This window comes from Trichosurus vulpecula, chromosome 2 (assembly GCF_011100635.1).
Source record: "Trichosurus vulpecula isolate mTriVul1 chromosome 2, mTriVul1.pri, whole genome shotgun sequence".
Classification (NCBI taxonomy): domain Eukaryota; kingdom Metazoa; phylum Chordata; class Mammalia; order Diprotodontia; family Phalangeridae; genus Trichosurus; species Trichosurus vulpecula.
Window position 1 is genome coordinate 57,721,504 of NC_050574.1, and position 12,149 is coordinate 57,733,652.

General features: G+C 43.8%; 1 pseudogene; it reads right to left on the reverse strand.

Moving 5' to 3' along the window:
- Window positions 1-11,862, reverse strand: part of LOC118836447 — a 36,909-nt pseudogene extending 25,047 nt beyond the window's left edge.
- Between the last annotated feature and the right edge of the window lie 287 nt (window positions 11,863-12,149).

Below are 12,149 nucleotides of genomic sequence, written 5' to 3' on the forward strand. Positions count from 1 at the left end.
GTTCATGTTATAAGTTCATTGGATTGTGATTTTTTGAAACCATTGTATTGAAGTACATTGGAATAATTATTTTGGAATAATATCTTGTGGGCACTACCATCCTCCCAGGCACCCAGGCTCACCACCTTGGCGTCATCCTCAACTCCAACTCTCACCCAACCCATGTATTAAAAGTTAAATTTTGTCCTTTCTACCTCCTTAGTTTTTTAATATTTCTTCTGCTCTCTATTTACCCAGTTAATACCCGAGTGCAGGCCATCATCACCTTTTGGCAAGACTATTGCAAAAACCTCCTATGTGGTCTCTCTCTTCTTCACTCTGCTCCATCCTTCATACATCCACCAAAGTGATTTTCCTAAAGCACAAGGATGACCATGTCACCATATCCAATTTCCTCCTACTCAAGAACCTCCAATGGCTCCCTATTACTTCCAGGGTTGAATATAAACTTCTCTTTCTGACATGTGAAACCCTTTACAAATGTCAAATGCTGGAGGGGATGTGGGAAAATTGGGACACTCATGCATGGTTGGTGGAGTTGTGAACTCAGTCATTCTGGAGAATAATTTAGAACTATGCCAAAGGGCTATAAAACTGGGCTTTCACTTTGATCCAGCAATACTACTTTCACGTCTGTTTCCCAAAGAGATAAAAGGAAAGAGAAAAGAACCTATATGTAGAAATATTTTTATAGTAGCTCTTTTTATGATGGCAAAGATTTGGAAACTGAGGGGATGCCTACCAATTGGGGAATGGCTGAACAGGTTGTGGCATATGATTATGATGGAATACTATTGTGCTATAGGAAATGATGAGCAAGCAGACTTCAGAAAAACCTGGGAAGATTTATATGAACTGATACAGAGTGAAATGAGCAGAACCAGAAGAACACTGTACACAGTAACAGCAATATTGTAATGATTAACTGTGAAAGACTTGGCTAGTCTAATTAAGATAATGATCGAAGGACCCATGGTGAAAAACACTTCACCTCCAGAGAGAGAACTGATGAACTCTGAGTATAGATTAAAGCATTCATTTTCCACTTCCTTTATATTTCTTACTTTTTATTTATTTCTTTTTTAAAAAACAACGTGGCTATGGAAATGTTTTACTTGATTTCACAGGTACAAATGAAATCATATTGTTGCCTTCTCAGTGGGTTAGGGGAGGGGGAGCAAGAGTGAAGGAGGAAATTTGGAAGTAAAAATTAAAAAAAATAAGGGCTAAAAATTAAATAAGTAGAGAAAGGAAATTTTTTAAAAAAGCTTTTCACAATCTAATTTCACTCTTACCTTTGGGTCTCTAGTGTTTGGCACAGTGTAGGGACACATAGTAGAAGCTTAATTAATGAAAAGCAGCTTGGTGGAGTGGATAGAGGACTGGACTTGAAGTCAGGACCTGGGATCAAATCTTGCCTCAAACTGTTGATCTTGGACAAGGCCTTTGTCTCGATTTTCTTAGCTGGAAAATGAGGGGTTTGGATGAAATGCCCTCTGAGGACCCTTCCAGTTCCAAATTTGTGATCCAGTAAACCACTTGATTGATTTATTGACATGTGATTGATACTATTAACGCATTGAGCTGTACGACCTTAGACAAGTCACTTGACCTCTCTGGGCTTCAGTTTCCCCATCTGTAGAAATGAAGGTATAGACTAGATGGTCTCTGCCACTCCTTCCACAGCTTCTCATCTCTGATCCTCATCATTATCTTTCTCTACACTGGTTTCTAAAACATTCCTGGCCTGAATGGCTGAGTCCATTCTAGAGGATGTATTTAGTTTTATTAAAAGTGTCTTGTTCATGGTCACAGAGGCAGAATCAGGAATTGAACCCAGGTCCTCTGACTGCCAAGCCCAGTGCTGTTTCCATTAGGGAAAACCCTCCCAGAGGTGAGAGAGGACTGAGCCTCAAAGACCAGCAGGGGTCACTTTGAGCCAAGGCCTGAAGCTCAAGCTCTGCCTGATGGAACATGTTCCTTTTACTGCTGCCTGGAAGCCTGTGAGATTGGGGGTCAAGACTGGGTAGCAGATGCCAGGAAACTTCTTGATGCCTCTCAGGACTTCAGCATGATCTGGGGAGGCAGGAGTGAAACATCCCAGGGTCAGAAGGAACCAGGAGCATCCAGGACCTGGAATCAGAGGGCTAGAACTGAAAGGGACCTCAGAGGCCATCTAGTACCGCCCCCCCCCTCTATTTAGATGAGGAACCTGAGGCACAGGGCAGGATGTAGGCCTGAGTGCTGAGCCCCAGGCAATGGAAGAGAAGGCACAGCTCCTACAGAACGGTAGTGAGGGTGGTGACAAATGGGGGATGCAAAGTGGTGCCTTTTCTATGACCAAACTGGGAGGCACAGGATCATGGGCCCATTTTACGGAAGGGAAAACTAAGGCCAAGAGAAGCTGTGAATTCTCCAGGGTCATAAGCTCATTGTTGTTGTTTGTACTTTGCTCTGGAAGAGGACCATGATATCAGACAGGTGATGCCATGACTTGAAAGTGAATTGCTTGAATTTATGTTACACTAAGCATTGCTCTTTCTACCCTTCCTGCATGCTCTTCTTTGTCTACTCGAAATATTTTTAAAGACAGTTTATGTTAAAATTGTTTTTGAATTTTTGCTTCAGTGTATTAAGAAATATCTAAATGACAGCCATATTTTAAAACTTTGAGGGTTTATGTTTTGTTTGGATTATTTTAGGGGCCAATATGTGCTTTGCTTGCATATGACAGTGGGAACTCTCCCTTTGCTGGGAACATGGGAAAGCTGTTGAAAAAAAAAATGACAAGCCGTATGTGCATGTCTCTGACATTTTGTATCATTCTTAAGTGAACATTTAATCACCGGACAATGACTAGGAGTATTAAAATTAAAAAAAAAAAAGCACCACCTAATCTTCCTTCCCTCCTATTCTCAATTCCATCCACCTTTGTTCTCTCACTTATCCAAATCTTAACCATTCTTCAGGGTCTAGGTCAAAATGCCACTGTTTTCATAAAACATTTCTAGACCCCTTCCAAGGTCACAGGGATTTCTCTCCTGTCACATCAGAGTGAGACAATGGCCATCTTCCAATTCCTCCGAGAGCTTAGATTGGCTCTCCTCTTTGTATTTACCATATTCCAACCAATCAGGCTAATAACAAGCATCGCTAATGTACCTACTATGTGCCTGGAGCTTTGCTGGTCACTGGGGATACAAAGGCAAAAGTGAAGCATTCCCTGTCCTCAAGAAGCTTATGTTCTAATGAGCAGACAATAGACAAACTATATACATATATATGTATATATACATATACATACACACACACACACACACACACACACACACACACACACACACATATATATAATAAACACAGGGGACCGGGGGAAAGGCTCAGAAAAAGCTTCATGTGGCGCTTGAGCTGAATTTTAAAGGAAACCAGGAACTCTGAGTGAAGGTGAGGCGGGAGGGCATTCTAGCAAGGGGGACAGCCAGTGCAAGGGTAGGCAGATGCTGGACCACCCGGTGTGGGAACAGTAATAATGTGTAAGGTTGGATAGATATGTTGGGGTCGGGGTGGGAAGGGCTTCAAAAGCTAAACAGAGGGATAAAATTCGATCCTAGAGGCAAGAGGGAGCCTTGGAGTTTATGGAGTAGGGGACTGACGTGGCTAGACTTGTGCTTTGTCAGCTGTGTGGAGGATGGGCTGGAGAGGGAAGTGCTTTGAGGCAGGGGGGTGGATTGGGAAGCTAGTGTGTGTTACAGTTCTTTGTATGCATGTTCCATTTCCCCATTACACTTTAGGCCAGGACAAGGAAGTTCTTCATTTTTATGTCCAGGGTCCAGGGTCCAGGCTGTGGCACGTAGTAGCAGGTCAGTCACCATTGTTGTTGAATAGAACTGTAGCAATGGGGGATCAGGTTGGGAAAGCCAATGGGCAGGATCCTGGAGGGAACTGATTGCCGGGTCAAGAGCAGTGGGGAATATCTGAGAGCTGGAAACTTCGCTCTGCCAGCACCAAGTGTGACATGGGGCCAGTTATTTCACTACTCTGACCTTCAGCTCTTCCTCTAGAAAATGAGGAGGTTGGACCTCTTAAGTCCTTTCCTGCTCTAAAATTCTATGATCCTGTGATTTTAAAAAATTACTATCTTTTATTATGATTTACTTATTTGATTTAATTTATTATGATTTCATTTCAAAATTATCTCTTTAGCCACACAAAGTAATTTGAGGGCAGGGAACAGGACACACACACATACCTCTGAAACCTCTCACAGCAACCAGCTTGACATTTACACATAATAGAATCAGGAAATGTAGGTGCTGGAAGAAGTCCAAGCTCTTCATTTTACAGAAGGGGAAACTGAGGCACAGAGTAAGGAAGGGATTTACCCAAGGTTAGCAGTTCAAACCCAGGGCTCCGACTCCAACTCTGGTTCTTCTCATTGTTTCAACACACATTAGTATTACCGGTGGCTTTCATTTAAGGTCAGCTCAACAGAATTCAGACTATCAGAGCTGAAAGTAGCTTTGGTGATGAATGCTCCCCTCCTCTAAACTTTCTTATTTCTGCTGAGGGCATTGCCTTTTATTCTTCCAGTCATCCAGGTTTGCAGCCTCTGACTTTCCTCTTCCCTCTCCCTCACCTCCTATATTCAATAAGCTGGCAAGTCCTGTGGAATGTACCTCCAGGTCTCTCCCATCTGTCTCCATTTCTTTGGTCATAAGATCACCAATCTGTTTCAGGTCCTTATCATCTCTCACCCGGATTATTATGGTAGCCTTCTGATTGGCCCCTCTGCCAATCTCATTCGTGTGTCTTGTCAATCTGTGCCCCCAGAGGCTGCAAGATGAAAAAAAACTCCTTACCCCTTCAAGACCCTTCACACTCTGGTTCCCACCTCCCCTCCCAGTCTTATTTAACACCATTCCCCTCTCTACACGTCTATATTCTGGTTAAATTTGTTCTCTGGGAACAATGGGTAGAAATTGCAAAGAGGCCATTGGAGAGTTGATGTCAGGAAAAACTTCCTACCAGAGCTACGAAAAAGTTTCGTGGTTTGTCTCCTTCCCCTCCTTGGAGCCCCTACTGTGTACTCATACATTCAGTCATTCAGTTTAGTTCTTCCAAGTATTTATGTAGCACATGCTCTGTTCCACGCCCTGGGGCAGGTGCCGGGCTACAAACACAAAACCAAATAATCCCTGTCTTCAAGGGGTTTACATCCTTCTGGGGGATTGTAATAACAATTTAGATTTGAAGATCTTTCCCACCCATTAATAGGCCACGTGACCTGCTTACATCACAGGAAGCCTAAGTTACATGTGGTGGAAGGAGCTTGCTGAGATCAAAAGGAAAGTGTGTCACAGGAAATGCTCAGAGGGAGAGCAGTTAGAGCAGAGGGAGAGAGCAAACGTGTGCTGTGCTGTGCTGTGAGTGATTGTAGGTGGCAAGGCCCCAGCAGGGGCCAAATGGCTTTGAGATGGAGTGGTTCTCTGTTGTGATGTTGTGTATTGAATTCTTTGCTGCTGCGATGGGTTGGACTTGTTGGTTATGGGATCTGGTCCTCTGGTGTCTGAATAAATGTTTTACTCGTTCTACTTCTATATGGAGAGTCTCTCATATTTTGCAATACAGAACCACATAGGCATTTTGACAATTATCTATATTGTGATTATTGCCTTGCTAATACAGGGATCCAGCAGGTATACACATAAGATCTCTCCCAGGAGGTCTTTCTGCACAGGCTGGATATGTAGTAGAAGTAATTCTTGTTTAGGTACTGCCTCTGAGGTCCTTTTAACTCAGAGATTGTTACCCTGAACCGCTGGCTGTATGCCAAGAGTTACATGACGCCGCATATTCTTATGAGTCATTCCCTGTTGCTGGGATGCCCTCCCTCTGCAATTCAGCCTTTGGGAATGATTTTTTCCCTTCAAGGCTGACCTCAGGTGCCAGCTTCTTAGAGAAGCCTTTTCCGCTGCTCCTTCAGGTAGCTGAGTTCTCTCGCTCCTCAAATTACATTAGATTACACTTATTTGTAAACCCGCTGAATGCCCCAGGAGAATGTAAGCCTCTGGAGGACAGGGACTGTGTGGTTTCGTGTTTGTATCCCCTGTACCTGCCCCTGGGCTTGGGACCAATCGTTCTCCATGAATACTTGCATAGCTAAACTGAATGACTGAATAAGTGAGAGTGCACAGTAGGAGTTCCTTCAGTGATTGGTGAAAGAATTAAACTGAATGAGTGTGTAAACAGCAGAGGCTTCATCGTATGAACTGAATGCTTGGTGAAAGAGTGTAAACGAGATGATGTAGAACACTGAAGAAAGAGTAGGTAGGAATGGTTGACGCATTTCACCAGAGGAAGGGTTAAGAAATAACTGAGCCCTATTCAGTAACACTTGCAAGGAAAGCAGCACAGGCAGCTAGGTGGTGCAGCACGCTATGCTTGGAATCAGGAATATTGGAGTTCAAAGTCAGCCTCAGTTGCTTATTAGCTGTGTGACCTTGGGCAAATGACTTAACTTCAGTTTGCCTCAGTTTCCTCATCTGTAAAAATGGGGATGATAATAGTAGCACCCACCTCCCATGGTTGTTGTGAGGATCAAATGAGATGCTATTTACTAAGTACTTAGCCTGGCACATAGTAGGCACTATAAATGCTACCTAGTATTGGTATTACTCCTAACCATTTCAATCACATTTATTGCTGTTTCAGATAAGAATAAAAGGAATCTTCTAATTTTAAAAACCACCATTTAAGAAAAAAAAATAAAAATCTTTTTATTAACAAAAAAACCCACTTTTTCTCTTTCCCTTCTCCATCTACTCCAGTGGGAAAAAAAGAAAAACAAAACTATTGTAACAAATATATAGTCAAGCAAAAAAAATTATTCCCACACTGGTCATGTCCAGAAAGATAGAGGTCTCAGTTTGGACCCAGAGTTCATCCTCTATCTGGAGGTGAATGAAACACACCTTTTTTTAAGTGACCCAGAGAACACAGAAACTACTTTTTTGTTGGGATCCATCCTCAAAGACAAATAGAAAAGTTCTCACTTATTTAGTCATCCCTCAGTACAAGGTCCTCAGGGGAGAGTCAGCCCCATAACAGCTCTCCCCCCTCAGACCTCACGTAAAGCTTTGATTTTTAACTCTCTTATACTTTTGTTTATCACAGATTTCTCTATTTGGGTAGTAGGTAGAGCCCTGGTCTGTGGAGTCCAGTTCGAATTCCAACTCAGATAATTACCAGCTCTGTGACCCTGGGCAAGTCACTTAACCCCTGTGGGTCTTAGCTCCCTCATCTGTCAAATGGAGATCATAACAGCACCTACCTCTCAGGGTGGTTGTGAGGATCGAGAGATCATGTATGTAAAAGTGCTAACCCTAAGGGGAGATATAATTATAATAATAACAATTATACTCCTCCTTCTCCTTAGTGAGCTCTGTGCAGGCAAGGTCCCTGTCTTACCTAGACATCATCCATCCCCCTGAGGGCATATGGGGTGTTCCAGGAAGGAGCAACACTTCTGGTGTGAGGACTTACCAAGCCCTCTTCAGGGTTGTTCATCCATCTTTGGTGTTCACCAAGAAGCGGTAGTATACCCAGTGGCCACAACCCAGGTAAAAAACTGTCTCAGCAGATGGGCTAAACCAATTGAGGGTAACCTACAGACCTCAAACCTGTCTGTCTATGAGTTAGGTGGGTTGTCTCCCCCAAACATGTGAGAATAATTTGTTCCAAGGGCCATGAAGGCAGCTAAGCAGGTGCTATGGAGCACTTAGAGCTTGGTCAAGCATCGAAAATAGCAAGGTTATCCACTGCATCCTGGGCCATGGCTGGTCCTCTTGACTTTTTAAAAAAATATTTCATTTTTTTCCTATTACAGATACAATTTTAGCATTCTTTGTTTCAAATTTTGAGGTCCAAATTCTTTCCCTCCCTCCCTCCTCTCCTCCCCTCATTGAGAAGCCAAGCAATTTCAGTCCTCTAGACTTTTGTCCTGCCACTAGACTTTGATGACTCAGGAAGATGACCAAACCACATCACTGGTTGAAAAGAAATAAATTTACATGACTAATCCTCGGCACATTCAGTGATCCTGCCCCAGGCCCAAAGGGCTGTTCTGGATGTCACCCAAGACTCCACGCCAGGGATCAATTCTTTTCAACATCTGCCAACAACAATGTGAATGGACAGGAGCTTGAATTCCTTACTCTTCCCCCAGTCCCACCAAATGTCCCCACAGCACATACTGTATCCTGCGTTCTCAGAAAGCTTCCCCATCCCCCCTTCCAGAATTCTCTCTCCTGACAAATCATGGAGGGGAAGGAAGACTACAGTTGGTTCCAGGCCCTGGCTCACTCAACCTTCTACAGTCACAACTAGTCCTTCACATGTCACCTACCTTTACAGGACTGTCACTGTGCAGCCAGGCAAGGAACTCAGTGGAATTCCAGTAAGTGTCAGGGGCTTCCCATTCTCCATCAGACCAGATCAGGTCAGGTTTGTACCTGAAAGACACATGGAAGGATAACATGCTGGAGGATGACATCTAGAGCATCAGTGGGGTTTAGGTGACCTAGCAGTGGACCAGCAGTCAGGAGACCCAGGATCCAGGCCCAGTCTAGGCACTTAGGACTACCCTCATCTGTAACACTGGAACTATACTACTCTCTTTCCCTCACAGGGTTAAAAGCATGGATGTAAGTACTTTGTAGAGGGGCAGCATGGAGCAGTGGTCAGAGAGCTACCTTGGAGTCTGGAGGACTTGAGTTCAAGTCCTGCTCCTGGACCACACTGGCTATGTGGACTTGGTAAGCTGCTTCATTTGAGTGCCCTCAGACACTCTCTAAGAAGATGCTGTCTGCCTTGGAAAAGTAAACTCTTCACTAGGAGATCCCTACCCCAAGGGAGTGACATACTTGTCAAGAAAAAAAGAGGGGGGCTTTGAAACCACAGAATGCTATTCCCTGAACCCATTCCCAGGGCAGTATTAGCTGACTTATTCTATCCCTTCACTCCATAGAAACTTTTTGTTCCTTGGAGGTATATGAAGACCTTGACTTTAAGCCTTAATAAGTCTTCACTCAGAGTCCAGTGGAATGACTGTCCTCTAAGATGGTATTTTTCAAGCAACAAATACAATTGCTTGCATCTCCTATTGCTCTAGCCTTTTAAGGTTATAAAGGCCTGTGAGATGGAAATAGTAAAACAAATGCAATAAAAGATGAAAGCTGAAGGTTAAAAAGGTTCTTACCTGTTCACAAGATCAACCATTTCTAGCAGGACATTGGCCTGAAAAAAATCCTGGGTTGTGTAGTTGCTTTCCTTGTCAATCAGATAGAAGGGATGAAATCACTCCAGGAGTGAGTGGTACAGTCCATAATGAAATATTCCTAAAAAGATGAGGCACTAAACAGAATTATCTCATACAGAATTTTTTTAAAAAGTTTTTAAAAATACAAATATCAGGATATTATATTATAGAGTGTAGGACCAACAAATAGGAATTAGAATCCAAGACAGATTTCAGTTTCTTTGCGTTGCAAAGATATTGACTTTAATGGGTTTTACAGGAGGAATTAAATTCATTAGCAACAGTTATTTATTATAGGATTTGCTTCAAGGGTTTCCTTGAATTACAAAGAAGATGTGGTTTAAAGGATATCACCACAGAAAAAAAACAAAAAAATAAAGTTAAAAACAACATGGAGTAATCATATGTTGTGTCCCAGAGAGAAATAATGGATAGACCATGTGCTTTACTGCTGTCCCCTTAAAGGTGAAGTAGAAAGTCCCTGGCATGTTGGGTGGCTACTCTTTGGCCAAGGTCAACTGTAGAGGATGTGCTGAGATTGGCATCATTGGAGGGATCCCATTACAGAATACAGATAACAGCAATATGTATCCTATAAATCTAAGTAACCCTGCACTCTGGAGTGTATGGTAAGATTTGACAGGGAGTGTACCAAGTCATGCATTTTTTCCCAGCCTGTGCCACTATCTAGCCTTCCTTCCTAAGGACTGTAACCTCCACTCCCATCCTAGTTTTTCATTTCTTCCCAGCTAACTTTCTCACTCTAGTGCTCTCTAGTCTTTAAGAAAATACTTCCATTGACTTCTAGTAAGACAGATAAGATGGGGTCTCCACCCTACAGAGAATCTTTTCTCCACATGGTCTTTGCTCTCCATTAGTTTAAATAGCTCAGTGTTTGGATTCCATCGTTCACTCATTTTCCATATAAGGAAAAATCTATAAGGTCAAATTTTTATCATCGTCATTTCATTTTCATAATAATATTAAGGCATTTTAATTTGTAATATACAGTAACTCTGTGTGTGTGTGTGTGTGTGTGTGTGTGTGTGTATTCCACCTAAACAAAAAATTCTTGTGGGGTTCTTCAATTTTTAAGAGTGTAAAGGAATTCTGAAACTAGAAGTTTGAAGACCACTGCTATATTAGACCAGACCTAAGTTATGAGTCACTCATGCTATCACGAGCAGTTACTCAGACTCAGAAGAAGGAAGCTGCAGTGCTTGAATTTCCCTGCTCCACCCTGAACTCAAAACCTAATCTTTAACTCTAGAGAAAAGGGGGAAGAGTGAAGTGTCCTGAACTGGGCAAGTATATTAGGGCAAAACCTCAGAAGGATTATATGCATGGAGGGGCATGTGGTAGACAATAACCCAGCCAGAATCCTCAGAAGCATAGTCTAGTCCAACTCATCTGTGAAAGGAATTCCCATTATTATGCATCCAACGAGTGGTCGTCTTGTCTTCGCTGGAAAACCTCTGAGGAGGGGTCAGCCACCCTGTGGAAGGTAGCCCATTCCAAAACTGCATTAGCAGTTTTAGCTGCCGTGTCATACTACTGATGGGCTTGTAGCTCACTAAATCCCCAGATCTTTTTCAGAACTATTATCTAACCATGCCTCCAAACACATCCCTGAAAGGTAAACCCAAGAAGCCCTTAGGTCAATGGATGTTCAATGACAATGAGATTATTTTTAATTATTTAATTATTTGGGAAAACAAAGGGGGCAAGAGGAGGAGATTTGCAAGTGATTGAATGCCAGCAAAGGGGAATCAAGAGCTGACAAATATCAAACGCTTACTTCTCTGGAAGGGAAGTTCCCAGTCCACCCACCAGATCCCGGTGGGGCCCTACATCCTTAGAATTCCTACTTCCAGGACATTTGCGTTCTAACTCATAGTAAACATGTATCCCCCGGTAGCCAGGGGGACAAGAATAGGATAAAATTGAGATATTTATAAAGTAGTATATAAATCTTAGACCTTGTAAAAGTGCCTACGTAAGATGTCAGGGGTGGAGGGGAGTAGGCTAGATTTGAACTTTGCTTCCGAGTTCCCTTGTCAGCCCCACTCGGCCCATCCCTAGGTGGTAAGCAGTAATGACTTGGTGGAGTAGCCCGGGCAAGATCTGGGTTCGAATTTGGTGGCCCTTGTGTATAACTCCCTACACGTCTCTAGGTCTCAGGTCAGCTTGGTCCCGGCGCGGTCTCACCCGGCACCGGACGCCTCCAAGAGGTCCTTGGGGTCGTAGAACTTGGCTCCGAACAGCAAGGCGAGGTCTGCGTAGGACAAGCCTGGCCCAAACTGCTCGCGTACAAACTCTGCGTACTCGGGATCATATTCCGCCTGCCAGCACCACCAGAACCGCTCACCGCCGTCCCAGGAGCACACGGAGTACATGCCCCAGTGCAGGAACACTCCAAACTTGGCCTCGTCGTACCACGAGGGCAGTGGCCGCGCGTCCAGGCTCTCCCGGTCCGGGGTGTAGCGCGCCAAGGCCGAGGACGCCGGCAGGAGCAGGGACAGCAGCAGCTGGACAGTTCCCGCCATCGCACAGTTCACAGTCCTACTCTAGCAGGTGAGGCCAAGCCTCTCATCCACCGGTGCAGCCCCGCCCCTGTCCAGGGAAAATGGGCAGGTTCACCCCCGTGCCGCCTAAGCGACCGCTAGCAGGCCCTCAGTGGTCCGAGAAGGGGCTGACTGGAGCGAGCCTCTAGGGATAAGAAGGATAATGGAGCCAGTGTTAATGGTGAGGCTGCAGGGGTTTTGTCCATTCACAGAAACTTGAGTTTGAATCTTGTTTCAGACTCTTACTAGCTGAATGACTTTCAGTTTCA